The following is a 17652-nucleotide window of genomic DNA, read 5'->3' as shown; positions in this document are numbered from 1 at the left end:
GCAAAAGAACGACAAAAATAATTGCGATGCAAACGTCGATGCGCGTAGAAAACGAGGAAGACCGAGAAAGACACGGTAAGAACCAAATCTAAAGATTACTTTTAAGATTGACATTTTGGAACACAACAGGCTAAAGCTAGGGTTTCCTAGGACAGCGGTGACCGTATCTTAACGGCCGTAGTGAACGGTGATGCAGTGGACAGCCGTCGTAACGGTAATTAGAGAGTTGTTTCCTAGGAAAACGGTGTTGATAACACCGTTAAAAAATAAAACCACTCTCTAGCCACCTCTACGACGGCTGTCCACCGCATCACCGTTCACTACGGCCGTAAAGATACGGGCACCGCTGTCCTAGGAAACCCTAGCTTAAGACGTCCAATTACAGCGGTAAATCACAGGCAAAACATTTAGGCTAGAGAAAAATCACATTTCAATGGTAGTGATCTCGGCCGAAAACGAACCTGGAACCCTGAAACGTCGAGACAGGCACAATAACCCAGAAAATCACTCCTCACCAGGAAGAATGCAAAAACCTGAGAAGTTTTTAATCTGAATAAATTTTAATCGGGTTGTGGCCCCGTGGCTAGTGTTGCGGACTCGCGGATCAGAGGTCCGGGGTTCGAACACCAATCTACCCCAACATGATTTCCATTTTCTTATAGTGAGTTATTCACAACTCGTTACAAATGGTCACTAAAATTGAAATATTTTGATAAATTATAAGAACGCTAATACCTTTTTTTTAAAAAAGATAATGAAATTAGAATTCGTAACGTTTCATACTGTACCATTGTTTTCTATTTTTCTCCTTACTTTGCAGATTTTTTTGTATGGCTAAAACTGATTTATTTACGATTTTATATTTATTCCTACATTGCTACATTGTATTTATGTATGTGAATGTGTGTGGGTGTGTATAGGTATGCATGTAAAGGTGCGTATATGTGATTATGTATGTATGTACCATCGATGTACGCATGTATGTGTGTAAGTATGTGTGCATATGTATGTATTTGTATATTTGTAACATCAAATAACATATATGAAACATTTTTTTTTATTTGAAATTAAACGAGTATAACTTCAAATCCACTAAATAACTATAACTATATAAGCCACTTTCCAAGCAAAAGAGCTAGAACTTTTTTTGGAAAGTTGTAGATTAAAGATGGACTAAATATACATAAAAGAAGATTGTAATAGAAAAAAAACATGTATAGTTTTATTCAACTAAAGAATATTTATTAATAAAAAATATTTAATAACACGTTTAATTCGACAGTCTCTCCGGGCGGATGAAAATATTGAATATTATACAAAACAAACAAACAAACAAACCATCACACTGTTTCCCCGTAAGGGTAGGCAGAAAGGATAGAACGACATATCAATGTCTTTGAATACAGATATCGCTTCCCCTGGATTCATACATCTTCTCATGCACGCACGTCGATTATTCCGACTTTTGACATCTCCATCTTCAATGTTAGATTTGGTCATGCCATGTCTTTCTCGGTCTTTCTCTATTTTTGCATCCGTCAACATTCGCATCGCAAATTTTTTAGTCGTCTTTTCGCTGTCCATTTGCTCCACAAGTCCAAACCAGCGCAAAGCTCCTTTCTTGATTTTCTCGATAAAACCTGTCTCAGCCTTTCACAATGTACGGATTTCGACATTCGTGCGTCTATCGTACAAGTTTTACCGCACATTGGCCTGAAAGATCGCATTTCTATAGCATTCAGCCTACTTTTATCCCCGTTTTTCCAAGTCCATACTTCGCTTCCACACATCAGGGTCGGCACCTCCATTGTGAACTGCTAATTTTGCCTGTGCACGAACGCAAATCCGGGACGAGTGTTTTCGAGTCGATGACTACCGCCGTTACAATAGCAAGATTTAAAAAAACCCATATACACACACAATATTTTTTCGTCTATTAAACTAATTTTTATTTATTTTTATTTTATTTTATTATTTTTTCACGCCCGTAAGGCTTTTACATACATGAAAGTTATATAAAATATTAACAACATTAAATTTAAAAAATACAATTTAAGGCAACAAAAGATAGAACAGTGTTTATAAGTAAAGTTGGTATAAAAAAAAGATGAGTAAATAAACAATATATTTTTTTAAAAAATACAATATAAATAAATAAAAGATAGGAACAGTGTTAAGAAGTATAGTTGGTGTAAAAATAAAAATAAAAAGATGAGTGTATTAACAACATAAATTTAAAAAAATACAATTTAAAGTAATAAAATATAGAACTGTGTTTAGAAGTTAAGTTGGTTTAAAAAAAATAAAATCTTAATAATATATTTTTATTTTTAATTTTTAAATAAGCTAAAGAAATGCAGTTGAAGGTTTCAAGCAGCTAGGTATATAATGTTATAAAATACAATATGAACCGAATATTGAGTTCTATTTGATATGGAACATACACATTGATATTTAAAATTTACAAGACTCACATTAAAGACATCGATGTTGTTAGCATATTGGTTCGCGAGTACACGCATCCGCATTACTGGTGAATATTGATAATATTGTTTTATTAATGAATTATTTTGTTTACATTGCGTTTTCGCTCGGCGAGTAAATTATTCGGCCCACATTGGTTCAGATTTTTTACAGTTTACCAAAGGTGTTACATAATTTTAAGGTCCAAAGTCAACCACGTGTGAAATTTTAAGTACAAGGTGAGGTGACAGACGGCTAACGGGTTTGTCTTGTCCCCATCTAGAGTTGTATAATATAAGAGAGTACCCGCCCAACAAGATTACTGAAGAATCAGATTAACGATCAATGATGTAAACAAATATTAGGAGAGGAATGCAAATTTCAAATCGCATAAAATTACTTTGTAATACAGTCATCCGCGTTCCTTGTCTTCCGTGCGTTCTACTTTTGTTCATTTAGATTTTTGTTCATTTAGACTTTTGTTCATAATGTTTTTGATGCGCAGATGATACAGAACCATATTTTGAGGATGTTCAATTTTCTTAGACAATGACTCGATTTAATTCCCCAGGGGTTATTGTTATCATATTTAAAATATTATCATAATCAATAGAGCGTGAATTAAAAACAAAACAAAAAAATATTTTTAAATTTTATTTTACACGGCTTGCCGCCGGTTATTGCACACAATGAAAAACTTCAGCCCTACAAAAGATACAAAAAAGGTTTTCCTGCGCGCGGTAAAAATTAGAGCATTAAATTGTACTGATTAAGATAAGATTCTTGAAAATGTATAAAAAAAATTTTTTTTTAATGAAAACGCACACTCTTGAACGACGTCACTGATTCTTATGAACAAACCAATGATATGAGAGCTGTGAAGGATGTCCGGTTTGCTAACCGTAAACGAACCAATCGCGAGAACTGACAAAGAAGAACCTCTGACGTCACACGTGGAGTTATTTCAGAAATACAAAACTTTGAAAAATCATAGCGCTGATTAAACGATATATAAAAATAAAAAATAAAATTTGTGAAATTAGTTTTATGGTCTATTAAAAAATAATAAATAAAACACTGAACTTCCTCATTTAATACAAAATCTAATATAACTAATCTAAATACTAAATTGGTATACGGGTGATGAAATTGCAATATTTAAAAAAACGCATTAAAAATTATAAATTATATAATTATTGTCGAAAAAAATCAAAATGGAAAATAAAAATGAAGATGAGATATAAAATACACATGTATATTTATTTATTTAATTCATTTATTTATACGTCCTATGGGCTTTTACATTTATGAGTAATACATTCAAGTGCAGCAATGTAAGAGAAGTATATAAATGAAGTTAAAAATAAGAATAACATAAAAAAGACTAAAAGAAACAACAAGTTAAAATAAGGAAATGTACCCACATGGATATATGGGTATACATTAAGATATTAAATATATTTACTTTAGAATAAACAAAGAAGACTAATTTAATAAACAGAGATAATTAACAAAATATTCACAGTTTTAAAAACTAGGTATATATGTACATCTTTATTATTTATATTACAAAATGCACAATGAAAATAACAAAAACCTAACATAAGCTATACACTTGTGGAGCGGTTGATTCAATATTGGTTTGGGCGAATGAGACAATCCATTTTACTTCTACCTAGCTCCACAATCCATTTTTTTTAAAACCTTTTAAAACATTTTCTCGTTACTAATTGTTTTAATAGATAGTAGACATTTTAAATAATACAGCTAATTGGAATCATATTAAAAACTTATTTAAACATTAACATATTACAACAGAGATAAAGAACATTTAAGAGAGGTAATATAGAAGTCTAGGCATCTACAGGGCTTATGACCTGTCATTTGCTGGTTTAAGTGGCCGCTTTACACACTGTGTAGCATTCACCATTGTGCCCATATTTAAACATCTATATTCCTTCAATTCTTTCATCTGTTGATGCCTAGTATGTAACTAACTAACTAACTAACTAACCATCACGCCATTTCCCCGGAGGGGTAGGATAGAACGCCACACCACTCTGTCCTGGCACACTTCCTTTGCTTCCTTCACATTCATACATCTTCTCATGCACGCACGTCGAATATTCCGACTTTTCACATGACCACTTTCAAGAATTTGTTGTACTTGATCATGCCATGTCTTTCTCGGCCTTCCTCGACTTCTACAACCAGACACATTCGCATCATAAATCTTTTTAGCCGTTCTTTCATCATTCATTCGCTCCACATGACCGAACCATCGCAAAAGACCTTTCTTAATTTTGTCGATAATGCTTAACTCAGCCTTGCATTCTGCTCTAATTTCGACATTAGGGCACCTATCATACATTGTTTTCCGCACATTCGCCTGAGGGATCGCATTTCAACAGCATTCAGTCTACTTTCGTCCCTTTTTTTCCAACTCCATGCTTCGCTTCCATACATTAGGGTTGGTACCAGAACTCCATTATGAACTGCTAATTTAGCCTCTTGCGATAGACACTTATTTGCTACGACAGACTTTAAGGCACCATTAACTCTGTTACCGGCACTAACCCTCCTTTCAATATCCTTATGTAGGTATGTAGGTGAAATAATTCAATTAGATGAATCTCACCCGCATAAATAAAGGTTTTAGCTCTTTAACTTCACAAACATCAACAGATGAAAGAATTTAAGGAATGTTGATGTTTAAATATAGGCATAATGGTGAATGTTACAGTGTGTAAAGTGGCCACTTAAACCAGCCAATGACAGGTCATAAGCCCTGTAAATGTCTAGACTTCTATATTACCTTCTCTAAAATGTTCTTCATCTCTGTTGTAATATGTTAGTATTTACATTACTTAAATGCAAACATAAAGCAATTAAAAAAAAATTAAATGGTTAAAGAAATATTCTTTCTGGGTAGATTGTAGAATAAATTGGATAGAAATAATGCACAACTAATATATAAAACTACAATTATTTCACATATAGAATACTGCTCTACGGTATTATTTTTAACCGATGACGAAAATTTAAATAAATAAAAAGTTCTTCAAAATAGAGCTGCGGGAATAGTGCTAAAGAAAAGTAGATACAATTAAAAAGAAAAAATACGAGAGCTTAGTCGGATACCGATATTAAAAGAGAATGATATACATAGTGTTTTTAAAACCCTGTCACATCCGAAGCCACGATGATCAGTATGGGAAAGAAGACATATTGGCATATTTAAAAAAATATTTAGAACGCAGATTTAAAAAAAATATATAAAAAAAACAAATGGTTGCTTACTTCTGCAGGGGAGAAGCGAGGGGGACGTGGCCATGTGTTTGACATGTTTCTCCCCTCCCTCGCTTCACCCTTGCAGAAGTAAACAACCATGTGTTTTGTTAAATATTTTATTTTTGAAAATTTTATTCGTTCTTAAAATTTATTTTTATGTGCCTTTATGTCTTCTTGCTCATACTGATCATCGTGGTTTCGGATGTGACAGGGTTTAAGAACATCCTGTATAAAATGATTGTTTTTATATTTTATTTTTTTAACAATCTATTGCCCAAATACTTCATCAATAAGATATTGTTAAACCAAAAAATCATAAGTATGTTACAAAAATAATGACATAATAAGGATGCCATTAAAAAAACAGAATCCCAAAATTGCATTATGGGTAAAGGTTTAAAAATGTATGAAGAGATGCCCGAATGTATGAAGAATGAAAAGAGTTCAAATGAATTAAAAAATAAATGTTATGTTTACTGTAAGATGATGTCAATGGATATGTAATTAAAGTAAATGTAAATATTATTAATAATAATAAAAATCTGTATTAACCATAATATATACAAAATGATAAAAAAAAAACAAAGAAATACACGGTTAAGTAGCGTATTTATTGCAATTAGCATTTTCTTACCGTGTATCAAAAATATAAAAACGTACAATAAAAATGTTTTTTTTTTAACTATAAAAAAGGTAAATATAAAGTTAAGAAAACACAAACAGTAAAAACATTATATTGGTTATGGTGTATATTGCTTATATTAATTATATTTTAATTTATTCAATTGCATTTTCCAAATATGCATTTATACTTTAGAAACATTTATTTATTAGGAACACTTTTATCACTTCTGCATATTTTAATTCCATTTATTTCCTTAATTAGTTTGGGAAGCCTATTATAATTTTTTACCGTCATGCGTATGGGCCCTCTTTGTATAAATAATTGAAGTTTTAAATTTATATTTATTCCTGGTGTCATGAAAGTGCCTTTTCAATTGTGTACTAAAATACGCAGGTCTTGATTTAACAATAAACAAAGTTCCATAACATAAATTCCCTTCACTGTTAATAAATAAGTAACTATACTAATTGTAATACAAGAAGACTCAATAAATTAATTATTTAAAATATAAATTCCGTATGAAATGTAAAATCATCATCATTCATTATTCCTTTTCCGTACCTAATGGTGAACTGGGCACTGCATTAAAAAACGTGTAAAAACACCTTTTTAAAATAAATAATTCATGTTAATTATGTCGGGAATCAAGCCTGAGACCTGTTGCATGGTAAACAAACGAGCTGACCACTAGGCGCCACCACTCAATGTAAAATTGAAATTCAAAAAATGATTTGGTTTCATTTAAAACTCTTTAAGAATATTGTCAGCCTCGTGGTGTGATGGTCAGCGCATTTGTCCACCATGCGAGAAGTCTCGTGTTCGGATTCCCGACATGGTTGATATGAAATATTTATTTAAAAGGGTGTTTACACATTGAAATATTTCATAGTCCCTGGACTGGTACCTGAAGCGTAAGACTGATCATCTTACCTCCATGTTACAAAAATAATCAAGATACGTTGCGATTGGTGTACCAATGCAGTGTCATAAGCACCATTAGGTGCGGAAAGGGAATAATAAAGATGATGATGATGAAAAAGAATATTTATTAAATTTTGAATAATATGTGCATTAATAATAAGCAGTATTAATAAAATATGAAAAATTATTTTTTTAAATGGTAAATGGGTGAATTATAAATTATGCTAATAGTAAATAAAACTTACTTATAAGTTTGATAAGGGATGTTCAACGTCCTATGGAAGAAAAGAAAGGGTTACACTGGGCAATAAGTAAAATGCAACACAACTCAAAATACACTGCCGCTCAAAGCGAATGATCGAGACTAAATGAACGGCTGTCTTCTCGACTCGTATTCTCGTGGGACACCTATTCTGCGGATGCGCCTCGAGATATGTGCAAATCTTAAATCATTAGCACGCAAACAACGAAATTTAAAATATGTTTTGTCAATACCAGAAGCTAAAAGTGTAAAAAATCACGTTTGCGATTTAGTAAATCGTGAAACAAGGCATTTTATCGCTGACTTTGCGCTCCAACTGACAATTCCCATAACTTATCGTAAACAGTGAAAATTAAAACTACATAATGAAAGTTGAAGGTTATTTTCAAAAACAATTAAGTCATTGTTGATGATTTCAAAAAGTCCTGATGTGCCACTGTTTCAATTTTTTTATTTGACACTTTATATACATATTCAATTTATATACATGTTTAAAAATTATTTCTGAATATCTTTTTTGCATTGTATTCTTTGGAATTTGATTATTTATTACATTAACTTTTTTTCTAGATTGTGATTCTATGTCATTACAATTTGATCTAATTAATTTTCCCATGTATTTTTATTGTTATTTATTGTGGCTTGACGCGGGCATAGCCTAAGAAGCCTTAATAAGTTCATAAATATTTAATTTTGTAATTTTGAATGAATAAATAAATAAAATAAATAAAATAAAATAAAATAAAATAAAATAAGGGCGGGTATATTGCCTAAAGGCAATTTCTTCCTACCTACCCAAACCGTTTAGTTTGAGAAAATTACAAGTACAAGAGAAAATTAGAAGTAGCGGCCTCCGTGGTGTAGTGGTCAAGATGCTTGACTTACACACGGAAGGTTCCGGGTTCGATTCCCGGTGAGAACACAAAAAAATAATTGTGTTTTTTCTTAAGCCTGGGTGTTCTGCGATGTAATTCACCACTGTAATTGGGCCTCCTGGCCTTTTGTGGTGCAAACAAATAAATAAATAATAATAGCAATAATAATAATGAAAAAAAAAAAAAACATGGACGGATATACTCTAAGGCAGGGGTTCCCAACCTTTTTGTACTCTAGAGCATATTCTAAAATATCGAGGGGGTGGCGGGCACCACCTATTTTTAATCGACAAACTCCTTCAATAACTTCTCTTTTCCCTTAATTTATTTTCTTATATTCATAATTTATTAATAAATAATAAACAAAAATATTTCAAAATAATAAATTATTATTCAAATTGCATACACACAGAGAAATGTATATACAAAACGTAAACAAAGCAAACAAAAACACAAATACAAAGAAAACATTTTATAAAAAATATAATAGCAATATGTGAATGTGATCTTTGGCATTGCATATCATTTGCCAGTGCCTCATAATTAGGGGATTTATCGGCTCGGTTCATGGCGTTCGTTCACTTCGGGTTTTCAGCGTGGACAAGGAGTGATGTGCAAATAGCACTCCCCGTTCCAGGCTAGCGTGAAGAGTGCAGTCTGGCTTGCCGCTAGACAAGTTGCAACAAGTACTGTCAGCAGAGGAACCACTCATACATACAATATCGCAAACATACGAACGTTTTTTTAAAAAATAATTCACATTTTAATTAATGTTTATGAAAAAAAATTGTCTCTGTCGAATAGTGGCGGGCACATACGAATCGTTCCGGCACGGGGTTGGAAACCTCTGCTCTAAGGAATTATACTTTATCTTATAATTTCATACAAAATTAAAAACAAAAATTAATTTTAAAAAAACTATTTGAGTTGAGTGAATTGTGAGATTTATGTGTTTTTATTTGTGAGATTTGTGAGTCTTTATTATGTTTTATATGTATTAGATATTATGATTTAATTATGTTTAATAAGGCATCTTTCAAAATTATATAAAATGTCTTCCTCGGCACGGCACACCCTAGTGAGGGACCCTTAATGTAAAAAAAAGTAATACATAAATTGAAAAAAACAAATAAATAAATGAGAATGCATTTGATGTCATTAATCACTGTCGGTACACATTTGGACGCTTTTGAGCAGTTTCGGCAATTTAGAACTAATTAGTTCCAAAACATGACTCCTGGGGAGCAGTTTTGCGTAGAGCTGTCACCAGGGCCCCGATTACAATGGGAAGTTAACATTTATATTCAATTTTATCTACAAAGTAAAATTAAGTTTTCTGTATGAAAAGCAGAATATGCACACAATTTTTTTTTCTAAACATGTTCAATTATAGGTTACCGACGAAGATTTTTTTATGTTCGTACAAATATACTCATTTTCGTACACAAACATCGGTTTTTCTTTATATACAGTCGAAGATTACTCGGATAACTTCCCATTGTAATCGGGGCCCTGTTGTAAAATTACCACTCCTTTACAAACTTCAATATTAAAATGAGGAAGTTCAGCGGTTTTTTAAAAATTGTTAATAGACTATTTAACTACGTAAAAAAAATATGTAAGTATCTTTTTATGAATCGTATTATCAGCGCTGTGATTTTTAAAAGTTTTGCAATTTTTAAATTATTTCACCTTTGATGTTACAAATTCTGTACGGTGAGTTCTGCTGATTGGTAAACTGGCTTCCCGGAAACTGGAAATTTATTACAAGACTATCATTGGATAATTTTGAAGAACTAGTGAAATTTAAAGTAGTTTTTAAAATATTTTTTTTCATACATTTTCGAAAAACTTCGCATTACAATTTATTGGTCTAAATTTTACCGCGCGTAAGAATACATTTTTTATTTACAATTTCGCGTAGGGCTGAACTTCCTGATTGGAGCACCAATACAGTGCCGTATGCACCACTGGTTGCGATAAGGCAAAGGAAATTAAACTTCGTCAGGCTCAGGGGTGATATTCCAAACGTTTTAGCGGCCGTAGAAAACACTTTTATCTCGCATGCAAAATAAGCGAGATAAAAGTGTCCTCTACGGCCGCGAGATCGGATCAGAATAGCACCGCTGGATTCCAATAGTCGTATATGAGTAACCCCCTGTTAAGTGCAAGGGATACGTTCCTGACGAAATTTGTAATCTACACGGGTCACCTAAATAAAATAAAAACATGAATTAAAAAAAAAAATATATATATTTTGTCAAATGAATATAATCCGCAAGGGTTTAAAAAAAATTTCAAATAAAAAATCGAATTAAAAAAACTTCCTAGGGAGGAAATCCAACTTGTCTACAAACATTTGGACATAATCAAAACATTGTTGATTGAACGTATTAAGTTTAAGTATTTTTGACCATTTGATTGAGAAGGTAAGCATTTGCAATTACAATAGCACCTTTCTTAAATATGTACGATAAATAGTAAAAACGTTTTGATTTTAATCTAAACGACAATTTGTAACAATAAGTTGAATATTGTGTAAGTTGAAACGAACGGGGTTTTTGATGTAAACGCCAAAATTTACTTCCGACATTCAAAGGTGTCGGCTTACACGACGCAGCATTAAATTAACAAAAATAAGGAGGTATATAACTCAATTTCCGCTATAGTTGCGTGTCAGTCACTTAGCCTTTCTGCTTTCTACCGTCGATATACCTTATTAAAAATAATATATCTCCCTATTCATCATCGACATAATTTAACAATCCATACTCAGTAGTGACAATGTATTGGTAATCCAATTGCGGCGTATCTTGATCATTTTTGTTATTCCAGAGACAATAAAGTATTGCAACAAATATTTCACATGTACAATTTTTTTTAAATATTTTTATTATTATTGAAATCTTTTATTTATTTTTTACGTGTGGAATGATGCGGAGTGGCTTTTTAAAGGTTCGCTTTCTTCTTCTTTTTTTTGACATTGTATTAAGTAATGTATAGAAAACTATAATTGGCTCATAATTTTGGTTTATTTGTAAATATTTTTTTTGTTATAATGGCTGTTGTTTTCTTTTGATAAATAAAACAAATAAATTTACCCTGCCAGGAATCTAATCTGGGATATCAAACATTGTAAGTGAACGCGCCAACCACTACACTACCAGGCGGACTTTTGTCCTCTCGGTTTCCCTTTTCAAAATTTATAGTAGCCATCAAGTCGAAACATTCGTCTTGGGTTCTGGTTCTATTTTGCACAGTGAACTGTATTATTAATTAGCCCGGACACGTAGTAACAACTACCAATAAAAAATGTAATAAGTATATAATAATTTCAAATCTGTAGTTATCATATTTTTCTCTTCTTTTTCCACATCCGCTCCTAAGTGTGGCATGTAGACATCACCAGATGCCCCCAGGGGTGATATTCCAAACGCTCTCGCGGCCGTAGAAAGGGCTGTTATTTCGCGTATTTACGTACAAAATACGCGAGATAAAAGTGTTTTCTACGGCCGCGAGAGTGGTGCAGAATAGCACCGCTGGAGACCCTTTCGCCAGCCAGCACTCTCGCCTCCTCCCACGTTTATCCCGCGTCCATTAGCTCCGACAAATAAATCCGAAAGATCGACATCGATGATCTTCCAGGACGGAAGGAGCCTGCAGATTATCATCATAATTTTCTTTTTTGGACCCAATCGTGTACTGTGCAACGGTTGGTATATCAATTGCAGCGTTGTCTTACGCTTCAATGTCTGTGCATGGACTATTAAATATTGTAGCCTAAAAACACGGGCTGCTATTCTGAACACATTTATAGCGCGGCGTGACTGACCATTAATTAGACCACGAAGCGGACTTAGAGATGCAAACAAAAAAAAAACAAAATTAGCAAGTTTTTTATACAAAACATTACTATGATAAAATCAAATAATTCACCAGATAAAAATTGCACCAGATTTTACTAATAACTCACCAACCACTATGTGATATATTATTATGACATAATTAAATTTTTGTTGAGTCATCTTGCATTTCAACTAGGTACAGCGGAATTGCGAAGTATTACGAATGAATACGAGAAAGATTACGAATTTAAGCTCTGATTATTTAGTCAATTAAATATGTGTTAAGATGGATGAAAATGAACAGATTTGGAAGAATAATTACAAGATTCAAAACTTTTAGGGCATTAAATAATATGTAAATTGTTGTAAAATAACAAGGAAATCATTTACAACTAGTGTAATTACGCTTAGCTATCCGTTACCGAATTTTATTGCTTGATACAATTTTGACATCTAATTTTAATTTGGACTGCACCTATAACGTAAAAAGTATATTTGTATTTTTATTTATTTAGTACAATACTTGTCGTACGTTGTCGGCCTCGTAGTGTAATGGTCAGCGCGTTAGCCTGCCATGCAAGAGGTCTCGGGTTCGATTCCCGACAAGGTTGATATGAAATATTTATTTAAAAGGGTGTTTTCACACTAGAATATTTCATAGCGTAAGACTGATCATCTTACCTTCATGTAACAAGAAATGATCAAGATACACTGCGATTTGGTGTACCAATGCATTGAGGGGAGACCCTTAAGCCCACCATCCACCCGCAGCTGTTATAGAGTCCTGAGGGACTCTCTGTCAGCTGCGCAAAGAGGAAAGTTATTATAAATATTCCTAAGGAATACAAACTCTATGCAGATTAAGGAGGGGGGAGGAGGACGTATGGATAGAGGCCAACACGTCGTCCCCACCCCTCAGGATCCCCTCAATACCTCTGTTTTTTTTTTATTCATAAAAATATGTTAACAAACAATTTACATAAATAAATGGTGTACCAATGCAGTGCCCTATGCACCATTAGGTGCGGAAAGGGAATGATGATGATGGTGACAGTGCGTACAGGGGTGGTATTCCAAACGTTCTCGCCGCCGTATTATCTCGCGTATTTACATACAAAATACACGATAAAAACTGTTTTCTCGTGCCGCGAGAGCGGTTCAAAATAGCACCCCATGGTCTATGTTTTGAGGCCCGGTGATAGGATTCTCGGGCCCCTAGACAACGAGAGGTACGGGTTCTTCTACCCGCATTATTTGCACCATTTATTGAGAATGGAGGAGGTTCAGTGATTTTTTATTTGTTAATAGATTATTAAACTGGGGCAAAATTGTTTATGTATCGTATGACTACGACGCTATGATTTTTTAAAGTTTTGTATATTTGAAATCTCTTAGCGTGTGACGTCTCAAGTCCTCTTCCCTTTCGTCTCGACGAGTTCTGCTGATTAGTCAGTTAAAACCGGAAACCAATCACAACTCTCTTATTGTTGGTTGATTCGGATGAACTAGTGACGTCATGCAAATTAGTTCGTTTTTATTAAAATATTTTTTTCATGCATTTTCAAGAAACTTCGTAGTACAATTTAATGCTCTATTTTTTTCCGCGTGTTAAAATACATTTTTTATGTCCAATTTCCCGTAGCTCTGAACTTTCTCGTAGCAATAAAAAAAACCGCGGGAGATTTAAAACTTACAATTTTCAAAAATGTTTCTATAGCCCGGTTGTTTCTATTTTTATTATTACAGTAGTGATGTGTGTGTAAATTTAATAAATAAATCAATTATACACAATAAATATTATTTTAAAAAAAAAGTATTTTCTTGGTTCGGGCCCGGGCCCCTGGGCATTTGTCCCATTTTGCCCCCCCTCCCCAGCCGCTGACCCCACTTGTGAACCAATAATTGTGTAAGTGTGCACACTTCATTTTTTTACATGAAAACATTATGTTACGCACACATAAGCAAAGGTCATAAAATATTTAAATTAACTATAGGTTCCTAGTATATTCGTATCCGGATGAACTTAACCTAATGTAAAAACCTCGGAGTAGTAATATGCCACCGGCCGGACAAAACCATTCTATGATCATTGACTAAGAAGTTAGGTACAGTAATACAACGGGCCGTAGGTACTCGTATCGAGAATCGCAAGCGCAAACCGAAACCGTCCGTTATACGTTTGTTAAACTAAATACCAAACTAAAAACCAAACCAAAATTTGGAAGGCTTTTCGTTCTATACAATAGAGCTAAAGGGTTTCTCTAGTGAATTATTATTCTAAGGTATTTACTCTATTTCAAGTAAAAATGATTTAAATAGGCGATGCCAAAGCGCTTTCACTCTTGATCGCCAAATCCGCAAGACTAAAAATTTCTTCTGAAATGTCTTCGCAAAGCTCTTTTTGATGAATGATGCAATGGCGAACAAGCATATCTGGATTCATTTTAGCCTTGAAGATAGAAACAAAAGTCTGAACCCCATACGATGAAATAGAAACAATTTTATCAAGTTTGATATTATGCATCCCCATGCATTTAATGACAGCATTTGTAATATACTCAATATTAGGCCCCCTATTGTATTTATTGTATATTGATAACCTTAGACATTCCAATGCATTGGGAAGGTATTTTGTATATGCAGATGATACTCTATTAATATATAGAGTTGAGAAATAAACTGCAAAACATCGAGGAGAATCTGAATAAATTTATGTACTGGTTAGGTAATGACTCATTAACAATAAATACAAATAAGAATAAATATATGATAATAAAACAAAAAAACAAACGCCCCATAAAACTTAACCTAACAATTAAAGAAGAGCGAATTCAACCAACAGCAAATGTAAAGTACTTGGGTTTGGAAGTGGATGACAAATTAGTATGGACAAAACATATCAAATCAGTTATAAAAAAACTGGAACCAATTATTGGAATAATGAGAAGAACAGAAATCTTTGATAAAAAGACAAAATCAATGATATACAATACTTTCATACTTCCACACTTTGTATATGGTTGCAATGTAGTAAACAAATGCAAGAATCAGTTAAAAGAACAATCAATAAAGCTTAAAATTTATTTCAACAGAGAGGGAAAACATTTTTGAGAAGGGAATATGGGAGTCTAGGCATTTACAGGGCTTATGACCTGTCATTGGCTGGTTTAAGTGGCCACTTTACACACTGTGTAACATTCACCATTCTGCCCATGTTTGAACATCCATATTTCCTCAACTCTTCTATCTGTTTACTTTTGTGAAGTAAAAGAGCTGAAACCTTTATCACGTGGGTGAGATTCATCCGGCTGAACCAAATCACCTACTAGGCAACGCTTGAAAACAATTTTCCAATTTGAATAACTCCCTAGGGAGGAAATCCAGCCAGTCTGCAAGCATTTTAACATACTCAAACATTGTTGAATCAATAAAGCACTTAAAGCAACATTCAATTTTAACATATAGTATACTAGAACCGCAGATTTATTTATATAGAGTAACAAAAATCTCAATTTAGATTAATTCATTTGCACAGAAAAGGTAAAGATGATATTTAAGTTGAAAAAGAACAAAATAAAGACAGATATTGAATTTTATTTTAACTACAATATACATTAAATAAATACAAGAGTGGCAAATAATTTAACTTGCGAACAACCTAGGACTAACAGAAAAAGAAACAGTTTTGTGTATACAGCAATAAAGTTCTACAATTCACTTTCTATTGACCTAAAAAATATACAAAACATATACGTACTTAAAAAACACCCAAATAAAACAGTTCTTACAGCCTGTGTGACGAGTGATATTGATGTTATTTTTTTGTGACATTTTATTAAAACTACATTTTACATTTTTTTTTGCACCACAACATGCCAGGAGGCCTAATTACAGTGGTGAATTACATCACAGAGCACCCAGGCTTGAGAAAAATCACATTTTAATTTTTGTGTTCTCACCGGGAATCGAACCCGGAACCTTCCGTGCGTGAATCAAGCGTCTTGACCACTACACCACGGAGGTCGCCGCAACAATTGTCATAATATATTATATCACCTCATACCAGCACTTTTACTGATTGGGAATATTTCGTACAAATAAAATAAGTAATGCAATGTAATATTTAAAGTTAAAAACGATGTATTTTGTCATAAATATGTAAATCTAAAAAAAATAAACTGTGTTAAAAGATGGCAAAACATATTCAATTATCAAAAAGACAATAGTTGTAAAAGTTTTTCTTTAGGACCCGACCCGTAGACAAAATAAATCAAACTAAAAGTGAAACACCGTGTGAGCCATACTCGAGTGGCCAAAGAGTCGCATGCAGTGTGCGAGCCGTGGATCGCCGAACACTGACTTAGTGTGTCTCTATCTAGGTAAACAAAGAACACAATCTTCCAAGTGAATTTATACCAGAACACCGAACAAGTGTCACCGACTCAATGGCTGTTTTTGGTAAAATTGAGTGGAGGTAATGTAGTGGTTGGCGCATTCGTCTACCCGGATGATGTGCCGGGTTGGATTATTGGCATTTCTTATCACAAGTAATGATCCAACTCAGAATTCCCTCGTTATTGTGTCGGCTCAGCAAAGCAATTTGTTTGCTTGCGGTGATTAACTCACACATGTCATTGATGTTGCGTACCGCGTTAGTACCGCGACAGAACTCGGATTAAAAATCATGCAAATTTTTAACTTATCCAACATTGCTATCATGAAAATATCTGAACTATAATTTGTTATAGCTAATATAGAGAAGAAAATATCTGAGCTTAAACAAGAAGCAAATTACTGATTTAAAAACAAAAATAACATGGCATTAAAATAAAATTAAAAATGTAATCCCCATGCAAACGAAAGTTAGCCTCATTTGAATTGGCCAGTTTGTAAAAACGGCAAGTTCATTAGTAAGAATCTAATTATAATACAGCAATGAATATTGTTAATTATTGATTTTTTAGTTTTCAATTATTTTAGACAAAATGACGAATGTTACACAGTCACATGATCACTTAAATCAGCCGATGACAGATCATAAGTCCTATAAATTCAAAATATTCCTTAACCCTTCAATACTCAATTTTTCTAATTCTAACTAAAAATATTTTTTTATGTACGTTTTTTTATGCACATACTGGGAAAAACAATGAAAAAATAAAGTTTATTTTTTTCAGGTTTAATTTCATTTTTTAGGTATTTGGACAATATGCTACATCAGGCATTAAAAGGTTAAAAAATACAAGAACATAAGTAAAACCACAAATAAGGATTCTTATGAACATCTTTTTATATAATAATGAAAGTTGCGGAAACAAGTATAACTTAAAATCTTTTGAAAAAAACAAAGAAATCACCATTTGAACTTCA

The 17652-nt window shown here is 32.9% G+C and overlaps 1 protein-coding gene across 1 annotated transcript in view; it reads right to left on the bottom strand.

Annotated features, from left to right (window-relative positions):
• The window catches only part of Cralbp (Cellular retinaldehyde binding protein), a 47345-nt gene extending 39684 nt beyond the window's left edge, over nucleotides 1–7661 (bottom strand). The window contains exon 1 of the mRNA XM_088237874.1: nucleotides 7546–7661. The gene's annotated coding sequence lies outside the window, so the exon portion shown is untranslated. The remainder of the gene's footprint in view (nucleotides 1–7545) is intronic.
• Between the last annotated feature and the right edge of the window lie 9991 nt (nucleotides 7662–17652).

This window comes from Micrasema longulum, unplaced genomic scaffold (assembly GCF_059751315.1).
Source record: "Micrasema longulum isolate JH-2025_06_02 unplaced genomic scaffold, ASM5975131v1 h1tg001795l, whole genome shotgun sequence".
In the NCBI taxonomy this organism is placed as follows: domain Eukaryota; kingdom Metazoa; phylum Arthropoda; class Insecta; order Trichoptera; family Brachycentridae; genus Micrasema; species Micrasema longulum.
This window is presented reverse-complemented; position numbering and strand designations above follow the sequence as displayed.